The sequence below is a fragment of the Eleutherodactylus coqui genome, unplaced genomic scaffold, assembly GCF_035609145.1.
Source record: "Eleutherodactylus coqui strain aEleCoq1 unplaced genomic scaffold, aEleCoq1.hap1 HAP1_SCAFFOLD_195, whole genome shotgun sequence".
Taxonomy (NCBI): Eukaryota; Metazoa; Chordata; class Amphibia; order Anura; family Eleutherodactylidae; genus Eleutherodactylus; species Eleutherodactylus coqui.
In genome coordinates, this window is record NW_027102227.1 from 157,534 (window position 1) to 167,133 (window position 9,600).

A 9,600-nucleotide genomic window follows, 5' to 3' on the forward strand; every position below is an offset into this window, starting at 1 on the left:
TTTCCTTTTCGGAGGTGCGTTCGCACTGCAGAAAGCCCATAGGAAAGGAGGAGGAGCTGTCAACGGGCATTCTAAGCTGAATGTGCCTGCTCTCGTCAGATCGCGGCCGCCAGCCAGCTTGAGGCCTGGCAAGTACCAGTATGGGTGACCGGCTGGGAATCCCAGGTCCCGTTGACTTTTAAGGCCGTGAGTAGGTTTCTTTCCTTTTCGGAGGTGCGTTCGCACTGCAGAAAGCCCATAGGAAAGGAGGAGGAGCTGTCAACGGGCATTCTAAGCTGAATGTGCCTGCTCTCGTCAGATCGCGGCCGCCAGCCAGCTTGAGGCCTGGCAAGTACCAGTATGGGTGACCGGCTGGGAATCCCAGGTCCCGTTGACTTTTAAGGCCGTGAGTAGATTTCTTTCCTTTTCGGAGGTGCGTTCGCACTGCAGAAAGCCCATAGGAAAGGAGGAGGAGCTGTCAACGGGCATTCTAAGCTGAATGTGCCTGCTCTCGTCAGATCGCGGCCGCCAGCCAGCTTGAGGCCTGGCAAGTACCAGTATGGGTGACCGGCTGGGAATCCCAGGTCCCGTTGACATTTAAGGCCGTGAGTAGGTTTCTTTCCTTTTCGGAGGTGCGTTCGCACTGCAGAAAGCCCATAGGAAAGGAGGAGGAGCTGTCAACGGGCATTCTAAGCTGAATGTGCCTGCTCTCGTCAGATCGCGGCCGCCAGCCAGCTTGAGGCCTGGCAAGTACCAGTATGGGTGACCGGCTGGGAATCCCAGGTCCCGTTGACTTTTAAGGCCGTGAGTAGGTTTCTTTCCTTTTCGGAGGTGCGTTCGCACTGCAGAAAGCCCATAGGAAAGGAGGAGGAGGAGCTGTCAACGGGCATTCTAAGCTGAATGTGCCTGCTCTCGTCAGATCGCGGCCGCCAGCCAGCTTGAGGCCTGGCAAGTACCAGTATGGGTGACCGGCTGGGAATCCCAGGTCCCGTTGACTTTTAAGGCCGTGAGTAGGTTGCTTTCCTTTTCGGAGGTGCGTTCGCACTGCAGAAAGCCCATAGGAAAGGAGGAGGAGCTGTCAACTGGCATTCTAAGCTGAATGTGCCTGCTCTCGTCAGATCGCGGCCGCCAGCCAGCTTGAGGCCTGGCAAGTACCAGTATGGGTGACCGGCTGGGAATCCCAGGTCCCGTTGACTTTTAAGGCCGTGAGTAGGTTTCTTTCCTTTTCGGAGGTGCGTTCGCACTGCAGAAAGCCCATAGGAAAGGAGGAGGAGCTGTCAACGGGCATTCTAAGCTGAATGTGCCTGCTCTCGTCAGATTGCGGCCGCCAGCCAGCTTGAGGCCTGGCAAGTACCAGTATGGGTGACCGGCTGGGAATCCCAGGTCCCGTTGACTTTTAAGGCCGTGAGTAGGTTTCTTTCCTTTTCGGAGGTGCGTTCGCACTGCAGAAAGCCCATAGGAAAGGAGGCGGAGCTGTCAACGGGCATTCTAAGCTGAATGTGCCTGCTCTCGTCAGATCGCGGCCGCCAGCCAGCTTGAGGCCTGGCAAGTACCAGTATGGGTGACCGGCTGGGAATCCCAGGTCCCGTTGACTTTTAAGGCCGTGAGTAGGTTTCTTTCCTTTTCGGAAGTGCGTTCGCACTGCAGAAAGCCCATAGGAAAGGAGGAGGAGCTGTCAACGGGCATTCTAAGCTGAATGTGCCTGCTCTCGTCAGATCGCGGCCGCCAGCCAGCTTGAGGCCTGGCAAGTACCAGTATGGGTGACCGGCTGGGAATCCCAGGTCCCGTTGACTTTTAAGGCCGTGAGTAGGTTTCTTTCCTTTTCGGAGGTGCGTTCGCACTGCAGAAAGCCCATAGGAAAGGAGGAGGAGCTGTCAACGGGCATTCTAAGCTGAATGTGCCTGCTCTCGTCAGATCGCGGCTGCCAGCCAGCTTGAGGCCTGGCAAGTACCAGTATGGGTGACCGGCTGGGAATCCCAGGTCCCGTTGACTTTTAAGGCCGTGAGTAGGTTGCTTTCCTTTTCGGAGGTGCGTTCGCACTGCAGAAAGCCCATAGGAAAGGAGGAGGAGCTGTCAACGGGCATTCTAAGCTGAATGTGCCTGCTCTCGTCAGATCGCGGCCGCCAGCCAGCTTGAGGCCTGGCAAGTACCAGTATGGGTGACCGGCTGGGAATCCCAGGTCCCGTTGACTTTTAAGGCCGTGAGTAGGTTTCTTTCCATTTCGGAGGTGCGTTCGCACTGCAGAAAGCCCATAGGAAAGGAGGAGGAGCTGTCAACGGGCATTCTAAGCTGAATGTGCCTGCTCTCGTCAGATCGCGGCCGCCAGCCAGCTTGAGGCCTGGCAAGTACCAGTATGGGTGACCGGCTGGGAATCCCAGGTCCCGTTGACTTTTAAGGCCGTGAGTAGGTTTCTTTCCTTTTCGGAGGTGCGTTCGCACTGCAGAAAGCCCATAGGAAAGGAGGAGGAGCTGTCAACGGGCATTCTAAGCTGAATGTGCCTGCTCTCGTCAGATCGCGGCTGCCAGCCAGCTTGCGGCCTGGCAAGTACCAGTATGGGTGACCGGCTGGGAATCCCAGGTCCCGTTGACTTTTAAGGCCGTGAGTAGGTTTCTTTCCTTTTCGGAGGTGCGTTCGCACTGCAGAAAGCCCATAGGAAAGGAGGAGGAGCTGTCAACGGGCATTCTAAGCTGAATGTGCCTGCTCTCGTCAGATCGCGGCCGCCAGCCAGCTTGAGGCCTGGCAAGTACCAGTATGGGTGACCGGCTGGGAATCCCAGGTCCCGTTGACTTTTAAGGCCGTGAGTAGGTTTCTTTCCTTTTCGGAGGTGCGTTCGCACTGCAGAAAGCCCATAGGAAAGGAGGAGGAGCTGTCAACGGGAATTCTAAGCTGAATGTGCCTGCTCTCGTCAGATCGCGGCCGCCAGCCAGCTTGAGGCCTGGCAAGTACCAGTATGGGTGACCGGCTGGGAATCCCAGGTCCCGTTGACTTTTAAGGCCGTGAGTAGGTTTCTTTCCTTTTCGGAGGTGCGTTCGCACTGCAGAAAGCCCATAGGAAAGGAGGAGGAGCTGTCAACGGGCATTCTAAGCTGAATGTGCCTGCTCTCGTCAGATCGCGGCCGCCAGCCAGCTTGAGGCCTGGCAAGTACCAGTATGGGTGACCGGCTGGGAATCCCAGGTCCCGTTGACTTTTAAGGCCGTGAGTAGGTTGCTTTCCTTTTCGGAGGTGCGTTCGCACTGCAGAAAGCCCATAGGAAAGGAGGAGGAGCTGTCAACGGGCATTCTAAGCTGAATGTGCCTGCTCTCGTCAGATCGCGGCCGCCAGCCAGCTTGAGGCCTGGCAAGTACCAGTATGGGTGACCGGCTGGGAATCCCAGGTCCCGTTGACTTTTAAGGCCGTGAGTAGGTTTCTTTCCTTTTCGGAGGTGCGTTCGCACTGCAGAAAGCCCATAGGAAAGGAGGAGGAGCTGTCAACAGGCATTCTAAGCTGAATGTGCCTGCTCTCGTCAGATCGCGGCCGCCAGCCAGCTTGAGGCCTGGCAAGTACCAGTATGGGTGACCGGCTGGGAATCCCAGGTCCCGTTGACTTTTAAGGCCGTGAGTAGGTTGCTTTCCTTTTCGGAGGTGCGTTCGCACTGCAGAAAGCCCATAGGAAAGGAGGAGGAGCTGTCAACGGGCATTCTAAGCTGAATGTGCCTGCTCTCGTCAGATCGCGGCCGCCAGCCAGCTTGAGGCCTGGCAAGTACCAGTATGGGTGACCGGCTGGGAATCCCAGGTCCCGTTGACTTTTAAGGCCGTGAGTAGGTTTCTTTCCTTTTTGGAGGTGCGTTCGCACTGCAGAAAGCCCATAGGAAAGGAGGAGGAGCTGTCAACGGGCATTCTAAGCTGAATGTGCCTGCTCTCGTCAGATCGCGGCCGCCAGCCAGCTTGAGGCCTGGCAAGTACCAGTATGGGTGACCGGCTGGGAATCCCAGGTCCCGTTGACTTTTAAGGCCGTGAGTAGGTTTCTTTCCTTTTCGGAGGTGCGTTCGCACTGCAGAAAGCCCATAGGAAAGGAGGAGGAGCTGTCAACGGGCATTCTAAGCTGAATGTGCCTGCTCTCGTCAGATCGCGGCCGCCAGCCAGCTTGAGGCCTGGCAAGTACCAGTATGGGTGAGCGGCTGGGAATCCCAGGTCCCGTTGACTTTTAAGGCCGTGAGTAGGTTGCTTTCCTTTTCGGAGGTGCGTTCGCACTGCAGAAAGCCCATAGGAAAGGAGGAGGAGATGTCAACGGGCATTCTAAGCTGAATGTGCCTGCTCTCGTCAGATCGCGGCCGCCAGCCAGCTTGAGGCCTGGCAAGTACCAGTATGGGTGACCGGCTGGGAATCCCAGGTCCCGTTGACTTTTAAGGCCGTGAGTAGGTTTCTTTCCTTTTCGGAGGTGCGTTCGCACTGCAGAAAGCCCATAGGAAAGGAGGAGGAGCTGTCAACGGGCATTCTAAGCTGAATGTGCCTGCTCTCGTCAGATTGCGGCCGCCAGCCAGCTTGAGGCCTGGCAAGTACCAGTATGGGTGACCGGTTGGGAATCCCAGGTCCCGTTGACTTTTAAGGCCGTGAGTAGGTTTCTTTCCTTTTCGGAGGTGCGTTCGCACTGCAGAAAGCCCATAGGAAAGGAGGCGGAGCTGTCAACGGGCATTCTAAGCTGAATGTGCCTGCTCTCGTCAGATCGCGGCCGCCAGCCAGCTTGAGGCCTGGCAAGTACCAGTATGGGTGACCGGCTGGGAATCCCAGGTCCCGTTGACTTTTAAGGCCGTGAGTAGGTTTCTTTCCTTTTCGGAGGTGCGTTCGCACTGCAGAAAGCCCATAGGAAAGGAGGAGGAGCTGTCAACGGGCATTCTAAGCTGAATGTGCCTGCTCTCGTCAGATCGCGGCCGCCAGCCAGCTTGAGGCCTGGCAAGTACCAGTATGGGTGACCGGCTGGGAATCCCAGGTCCCGTTGACTTTTAAGGCCGTGAGCAGGTTGCTTTCCTTTTCGGAGGTGCGTTCGCACTGCAGAAAGCCCATAGGAAAGGAGGAGGCGCTGTCAACGGGCATTCTAAGCTGAATGTGCCTGCTCTCGTCAGATCGCGGCCGCCAGCCAGCTTGAGGCCTGGCAAGTACCAGTATGGGTGACCGGCTGGGAATCCCAGGTCCCGTTGACTTTTAAGGCCGTGAGCAGGTTGCTTTCCTTTTCGGAGGTGCGTTCGCACTGCAGAAAGCCCATAGGAAAGGAGGAGGAGCTGTCAACGGGCATTCTAAGCTGAATGTGCCTGCTCTCGTCAGATCGCGGCCGCCAGCCAGCTTGAGGCCTGGCAAGTACCAGTATGGGTGACCGGCTGGGAATCCCAGGTCCCGTTGACTTTTAAGGCCGTGAGTAGGTTGCTTTCCTTTTCGGAGGTGCGTTCGCACTGCAGAAAGCCCATAGGAAAGGAGGAGGAGCTGTCAACGGGCATTCTAAGCTGAATGTGCCTGCTCTCGTCAGATCGCGGCCGCCAGCCAGCTTGAGGCCTGGCAAGTACCAGTATGGGTGACCGGCTGGGAATCCCAGGTCCCGTTGACTTTTAAGGCCGTGAGTAGGTTTCTTTCCTTTTCGGAGGTGCGTTCGCACTGCAGAAAGCCCATAGGAAAGGAGGAGGAGCTGTCAACAGGCATTCTAAGCTGAATGTGCCTGCTCTCGTCAGATCGCGGCCGCCAGCCAGCTTGAGGCCTGGCAAGTACCAGTATGGGTGACCGGCTGGGAATCCCAGGTCCCGTTGACTTTTAAGGCCGTGAGTAGGTTGCTTTCCTTTTCGGAGGTGCGTTCGCACTGCAGAAAGCCCATAGGAAAGGAGGAGGAGCTGTCAACGGGCATTCTAAGCTGAATGTGCCTGCTCTCGTCAGATCGCGGCCGCCAGCCAGCTTGAGGCCTGGCAAGTACCAGTATGGGTGACCGGCTGGGAATCCCAGGTCCCGTTGACTTTTAAGGCCGTGAGCAGGTTGCTTTCCTTTTCGGAGGTGCGTTCGCACTGCAGAAAGCCCATAGGAAAGGAGGAGGCGCTGTCAACGGGCATTCTAAGCTGAATGTGCCTGCTCTCGTCAGATCGCGGCCGCCAGCCAGCTTGAGGCCTGGCAAGTACCAGTATGGGTGACCGGCTGGGAATCCCAGGTCCCGTTGACTTTTAAGGCCGTGAGCAGGTTGCTTTCCTTTTCGGAGGTGCGTTCGCACTGCAGAAAGCCCATAGGAAAGGAGGAGGAGCTGTCAACGGGCATTCTAAGCTGAATGTGCCTGCTCTCGTCAGATCGCGGCCGCCAGCCAGCTTGAGGCCTGGCAAGTACCAGTATGGGTGACCGGCTGGGAATCCCAGGTCCCGTTGACTTTTAAGGCCGTGAGTAGATTTCTTTCCTTTTCGGAGGTGCGTTCGCACTGCAGAAAGCCCATAGGAAAGGAGGAGGAGCTGTCAACGGGCATTCTAAGCTGAATGTGCCTGCTCTCGTCAGATCGCGGCCGCCAGCCAGCTTGAGGCCTGGCAAGTACCAGTATGGGTGACCGGCTGGGAATCCCAGGTCCCGTTGACTTTTAAGGCCGTGAGTAGGTTTCTTTCCTTTTCGGAGGTGCGTTCGCACTGCAGAAAGCCCATAGGAAAGGAGGAGGAGCTGTCAACGGGCATTCTAAGCTGAATGTGCCTGCTCTCGTCAGATCGCGGCCGCCAGCCAGCTTGAGGCCTGGCAAGTACCAGTATGGGTGAGCGGCTGGGAATCCCAGGTCCCGTTGACTTTTAAGGCCGTGAGTAGGTTGCTTTCCTTTTCGGAGGTGCGTTCGCACTGCAGAAAGCCCATAGGAAAGGAGGAGGAGATGTCAACGGGCATTCTAAGCTGAATGTGCCTGCTCTCGTCAGATCGCGGCCGCCAGCCAGCTTGAGGCCTGGCAAGTACCAGTATGGGTGACCGGCTGGGAATCCCAGGTCCCGTTGACTTTTAAGGCCGTGAGTAGGTTTCTTTCCTTTTCGGAGGTGCGTTCGCACTGCAGAAAGCCCATAGGAAAGGAGGAGGAGCTGTCAACGGGCATTCTAAGCTGAATGTGCCTGCTCTCGTCAGATTGCGGCCGCCAGCCAGCTTGAGGCCTGGCAAGTACCAGTATGGGTGACCGGTTGGGAATCCCAGGTCCCGTTGACTTTTAAGGCCGTGAGTAGGTTTCTTTCCTTTTCGGAGGTGCGTTCGCACTGCAGAAAGCCCATAGGAAAGGAGGCGGAGCTGTCAACGGGCATTCTAAGCTGAATGTGCCTGCTCTCGTCAGATCGCGGCCGCCAGCCAGCTTGAGGCCTGGCAAGTACCAGTATGGGTGACCGGCTGGGAATCCCAGGTCCCGTTGACTTTTAAGGCCGTGAGTAGGTTTCTTTCCTTTTCGGAGGTGCGTTCGCACTGCAGAAAGCCCATAGGAAAGGAGGAGGAGCTGTCAACGGGCATTCTAAGCTGAATGTGCCTGCTCTCGTCAGATCGCGGCCGCCAGCCAGCTTGAGGCCTGGCAAGTACCAGTATGGGTGACCGGCTGGGAATCCCAGGTCCCGTTGACTTTTAAGGCCGTGAGCAGGTTGCTTTCCTTTTCGGAGGTGCGTTCGCACTGCAGAAAGCCCATAGGAAAGGAGGAGGCGCTGTCAACGGGCATTCTAAGCTGAATGTGCCTGCTCTCGTCAGATCGCGGCCGCCAGCCAGCTTGAGGCCTGGCAAGTACCAGTATGGGTGACCGGCTGGGAATCCCAGGTCCCGTTGACTTTTAAGGCCGTGAGCAGGTTGCTTTCCTTTTCGGAGGTGCGTTCGCACTGCAGAAAGCCCATAGGAAAGGAGGAGGAGCTGTCAACGGGCATTCTAAGCTGAATGTGCCTGCTCTCGTCAGATCGCGGCCGCCAGCCAGCTTGAGGCCTGGCAAGTACCAGTATGGGTGACCGGCTGGGAATCCCAGGTCCCGTTGACTTTTAAGGCCGTGAGTAGGTTTTTTTCCTTTTCGGAGGTGCGTTCGCACTGCAGAAAGCCCATAGGAAAGGAGGAGGAGCTGTCAACGGGCATTCTAAGCTGAATGTGCCTGCTCTCGTCAGATCGCGGCCGCCAGCCAGCTTGAGGCCTGGCAAGTACCAGTATGGGTGACCGGCTGGGAATCCCAGGTCCCGTTGACTTTTAAGGCCGTGAGTAGATTTCTTTCCTTTTCGGAGGTGCGTTCGCACTGCAGAAAGCCCATAGGAAAGGAGGAGGAGCTGTCAACGGGCATTCTAAGCTGAATGTGCCTGCTCTCGTCAGATCGCGGCCGCCAGCCAGCTTGAGGCCTGGCAAGTACCAGTATGGGTGACCGGCTGGGAATCCCAGGTCCCGTTGACTTTTAAGGCCGTGAGTAGGTTGCTTTCCTTTTCGGAGGTGCGTTCGCACTGCAGAAAGCCCATAGGAAAGGAGGAGGAGCTGTCAACGGGCATTCTAAGCTGAATGTGCCTGCTCTCGTCAGATCGCGGCCGCCAGCCAGCTTGAGGCCTGGCAAGTACCAGTATGGGTGACCGGCTGGGAATCCCAGGTCCCGTTGACTTTTAAGGCCGTGAGTAGGTTGCTTTCCTTTTCGGAGGTGCGTTCGCACTGCAGAAAGCCCATAGGAAAGGAGGAGGAGCTGTCAACGGGCATTCTAAGCTGAATGTGCCTGCTCTCGTCAGATCGCGGCCGCCAGCCAGCTTGAGGCCTGGCAAGTACCAGTATGGGTGAGCGGCTGGGAATCCCAGGTCCCGTTGACTTTTAAGGCCGTGAGTAGGTTGCTTTCCTTTTCGGAGGTGCGTTCGCACTGCAGAAAGCCCATAGGAAAGGAGGAGGAGCTGTCAACGGGCATTCTAAGCTGAATGTGCCTGCTTTCGTCAGATCGCGGCCGCCAGCCAGCTTGAGGCCTGGCAAGTACCAGTATGGGTGACCGGCTGGGAATCCCAGGTCCCGTTGACTTTTAAGGCCGTGAGTAGGTTGCTTTCCTTTTCGGAGGTGCGTTCGCACTGCAGAAAGCCCATAGGAAAGGAGGAGGAGCTGTCAACGGGCATTCTAAGCTGAATGTGCCTGCTCTCGTCAGATTGCGGCCGCCAGCCAGCTTGAGGCCTGGCAAGTACCAGTATGGGTGACCGGCTGGGAATCCCAGGTCCCGTTGACTTTTAAGGCCGTGAGTAGGTTTCTTTCCTTTTCGGAGGTGCGTTCGCACTGCAGAAAGCCCATAGGAAAGGAGGCGGAGCTGTCAACGGGCATTCTAAGCTGAATGTGCCTGCTCTCGTCAGATCGCGGCCGCCAGCCAGCTTGAGGCCTGGCAAGTACCAGTATGGGTGACCGGCTGGGAATCCCAGGTCCCGTTGACTTTTAAGGCCGTAAGTAGGTTTCATTCCTTTTCGGAAGTGCGTTCGCACTGCAGAAAGCCCATAGGAAAGGAGGAGGGGCTGTCAACGGGCATTCTAAGCTGAATGTGCCTGCTCTCGTCAGATCGCGGCCGCCAGCCAGCTTGAGGCCTGGCAAGTACCAGTATGGGTGACCGGCTGGGAATCCCAGGTCCCGTTGACTTTTAAGGCCGTGAGTAGATTTCTTTCCTTTTCGGAGGTGCGTTCGCACTGCAGAAAGCCCATAGGAA

The 9,600-nt window shown here is 56.9% G+C and overlaps 48 pseudogenes; all 48 read left to right on the forward strand.

The window, feature by feature from the left end:
- Positions 1 to 58: 58 nt before the first annotated feature.
- LOC136599958 (5S ribosomal RNA) lies at positions 59 to 177 on the forward strand (annotated as a pseudogene).
- An 80-nt stretch (positions 178 to 257) lies between these two features.
- On the forward strand, positions 258 to 376 carry LOC136600858 (5S ribosomal RNA; annotated as a pseudogene).
- An 80-nt stretch (positions 377 to 456) lies between these two features.
- On the forward strand, positions 457 to 575 carry LOC136599928 (5S ribosomal RNA; annotated as a pseudogene).
- An 80-nt stretch (positions 576 to 655) lies between these two features.
- On the forward strand, positions 656 to 774 carry LOC136600860 (5S ribosomal RNA; annotated as a pseudogene).
- Positions 775 to 857: 83 nt separating this feature from the next.
- Positions 858 to 976, forward strand: LOC136600861 (5S ribosomal RNA; annotated as a pseudogene).
- An 80-nt stretch (positions 977 to 1,056) lies between these two features.
- LOC136600410 (5S ribosomal RNA) lies at positions 1,057 to 1,175 on the forward strand (annotated as a pseudogene).
- Positions 1,176 to 1,255: 80 nt separating this feature from the next.
- Positions 1,256 to 1,374, forward strand: LOC136600220 (5S ribosomal RNA; annotated as a pseudogene).
- Positions 1,375 to 1,454: 80 nt separating this feature from the next.
- LOC136600862 (5S ribosomal RNA) lies at positions 1,455 to 1,573 on the forward strand (annotated as a pseudogene).
- An 80-nt stretch (positions 1,574 to 1,653) lies between these two features.
- LOC136600863 (5S ribosomal RNA) lies at positions 1,654 to 1,772 on the forward strand (annotated as a pseudogene).
- Positions 1,773 to 1,852: 80 nt separating this feature from the next.
- On the forward strand, positions 1,853 to 1,971 carry LOC136599905 (5S ribosomal RNA; annotated as a pseudogene).
- Positions 1,972 to 2,051: 80 nt separating this feature from the next.
- On the forward strand, positions 2,052 to 2,170 carry LOC136600864 (5S ribosomal RNA; annotated as a pseudogene).
- An 80-nt stretch (positions 2,171 to 2,250) lies between these two features.
- On the forward strand, positions 2,251 to 2,369 carry LOC136600865 (5S ribosomal RNA; annotated as a pseudogene).
- An 80-nt stretch (positions 2,370 to 2,449) lies between these two features.
- On the forward strand, positions 2,450 to 2,568 carry LOC136600368 (5S ribosomal RNA; annotated as a pseudogene).
- Positions 2,569 to 2,648: 80 nt separating this feature from the next.
- LOC136600866 (5S ribosomal RNA) lies at positions 2,649 to 2,767 on the forward strand (annotated as a pseudogene).
- An 80-nt stretch (positions 2,768 to 2,847) lies between these two features.
- On the forward strand, positions 2,848 to 2,966 carry LOC136600049 (5S ribosomal RNA; annotated as a pseudogene).
- Positions 2,967 to 3,046: 80 nt separating this feature from the next.
- LOC136600867 (5S ribosomal RNA) lies at positions 3,047 to 3,165 on the forward strand (annotated as a pseudogene).
- Positions 3,166 to 3,245: 80 nt separating this feature from the next.
- Positions 3,246 to 3,364, forward strand: LOC136600869 (5S ribosomal RNA; annotated as a pseudogene).
- Positions 3,365 to 3,444: 80 nt separating this feature from the next.
- Positions 3,445 to 3,563, forward strand: LOC136600347 (5S ribosomal RNA; annotated as a pseudogene).
- Positions 3,564 to 3,643: 80 nt separating this feature from the next.
- On the forward strand, positions 3,644 to 3,762 carry LOC136600870 (5S ribosomal RNA; annotated as a pseudogene).
- Positions 3,763 to 3,842: 80 nt separating this feature from the next.
- On the forward strand, positions 3,843 to 3,961 carry LOC136600872 (5S ribosomal RNA; annotated as a pseudogene).
- An 80-nt stretch (positions 3,962 to 4,041) lies between these two features.
- On the forward strand, positions 4,042 to 4,160 carry LOC136600434 (5S ribosomal RNA; annotated as a pseudogene).
- Positions 4,161 to 4,240: 80 nt separating this feature from the next.
- LOC136600873 (5S ribosomal RNA) lies at positions 4,241 to 4,359 on the forward strand (annotated as a pseudogene).
- An 80-nt stretch (positions 4,360 to 4,439) lies between these two features.
- On the forward strand, positions 4,440 to 4,558 carry LOC136600336 (5S ribosomal RNA; annotated as a pseudogene).
- Positions 4,559 to 4,638: 80 nt separating this feature from the next.
- Positions 4,639 to 4,757, forward strand: LOC136600874 (5S ribosomal RNA; annotated as a pseudogene).
- An 80-nt stretch (positions 4,758 to 4,837) lies between these two features.
- Positions 4,838 to 4,956, forward strand: LOC136600875 (5S ribosomal RNA; annotated as a pseudogene).
- An 80-nt stretch (positions 4,957 to 5,036) lies between these two features.
- Positions 5,037 to 5,155, forward strand: LOC136600876 (5S ribosomal RNA; annotated as a pseudogene).
- Positions 5,156 to 5,235: 80 nt separating this feature from the next.
- On the forward strand, positions 5,236 to 5,354 carry LOC136600877 (5S ribosomal RNA; annotated as a pseudogene).
- An 80-nt stretch (positions 5,355 to 5,434) lies between these two features.
- LOC136600878 (5S ribosomal RNA) lies at positions 5,435 to 5,553 on the forward strand (annotated as a pseudogene).
- An 80-nt stretch (positions 5,554 to 5,633) lies between these two features.
- LOC136600348 (5S ribosomal RNA) lies at positions 5,634 to 5,752 on the forward strand (annotated as a pseudogene).
- Positions 5,753 to 5,832: 80 nt separating this feature from the next.
- LOC136600880 (5S ribosomal RNA) lies at positions 5,833 to 5,951 on the forward strand (annotated as a pseudogene).
- Positions 5,952 to 6,031: 80 nt separating this feature from the next.
- On the forward strand, positions 6,032 to 6,150 carry LOC136600881 (5S ribosomal RNA; annotated as a pseudogene).
- Positions 6,151 to 6,230: 80 nt separating this feature from the next.
- On the forward strand, positions 6,231 to 6,349 carry LOC136600882 (5S ribosomal RNA; annotated as a pseudogene).
- An 80-nt stretch (positions 6,350 to 6,429) lies between these two features.
- Positions 6,430 to 6,548, forward strand: LOC136600884 (5S ribosomal RNA; annotated as a pseudogene).
- Positions 6,549 to 6,628: 80 nt separating this feature from the next.
- On the forward strand, positions 6,629 to 6,747 carry LOC136600435 (5S ribosomal RNA; annotated as a pseudogene).
- An 80-nt stretch (positions 6,748 to 6,827) lies between these two features.
- Positions 6,828 to 6,946, forward strand: LOC136600885 (5S ribosomal RNA; annotated as a pseudogene).
- Positions 6,947 to 7,026: 80 nt separating this feature from the next.
- LOC136600337 (5S ribosomal RNA) lies at positions 7,027 to 7,145 on the forward strand (annotated as a pseudogene).
- An 80-nt stretch (positions 7,146 to 7,225) lies between these two features.
- LOC136600886 (5S ribosomal RNA) lies at positions 7,226 to 7,344 on the forward strand (annotated as a pseudogene).
- Positions 7,345 to 7,424: 80 nt separating this feature from the next.
- On the forward strand, positions 7,425 to 7,543 carry LOC136600887 (5S ribosomal RNA; annotated as a pseudogene).
- Positions 7,544 to 7,623: 80 nt separating this feature from the next.
- On the forward strand, positions 7,624 to 7,742 carry LOC136600888 (5S ribosomal RNA; annotated as a pseudogene).
- An 80-nt stretch (positions 7,743 to 7,822) lies between these two features.
- On the forward strand, positions 7,823 to 7,941 carry LOC136600889 (5S ribosomal RNA; annotated as a pseudogene).
- Positions 7,942 to 8,021: 80 nt separating this feature from the next.
- LOC136600891 (5S ribosomal RNA) lies at positions 8,022 to 8,140 on the forward strand (annotated as a pseudogene).
- An 80-nt stretch (positions 8,141 to 8,220) lies between these two features.
- Positions 8,221 to 8,339, forward strand: LOC136600892 (5S ribosomal RNA; annotated as a pseudogene).
- An 80-nt stretch (positions 8,340 to 8,419) lies between these two features.
- LOC136600893 (5S ribosomal RNA) lies at positions 8,420 to 8,538 on the forward strand (annotated as a pseudogene).
- An 80-nt stretch (positions 8,539 to 8,618) lies between these two features.
- LOC136600437 (5S ribosomal RNA) lies at positions 8,619 to 8,737 on the forward strand (annotated as a pseudogene).
- Positions 8,738 to 8,817: 80 nt separating this feature from the next.
- Positions 8,818 to 8,936, forward strand: LOC136600092 (5S ribosomal RNA; annotated as a pseudogene).
- Positions 8,937 to 9,016: 80 nt separating this feature from the next.
- LOC136600221 (5S ribosomal RNA) lies at positions 9,017 to 9,135 on the forward strand (annotated as a pseudogene).
- Positions 9,136 to 9,215: 80 nt separating this feature from the next.
- Positions 9,216 to 9,334, forward strand: LOC136600894 (5S ribosomal RNA; annotated as a pseudogene).
- Positions 9,335 to 9,414: 80 nt separating this feature from the next.
- On the forward strand, positions 9,415 to 9,533 carry LOC136600896 (5S ribosomal RNA; annotated as a pseudogene).
- Positions 9,534 to 9,600: the final 67 nt, after the last annotated feature.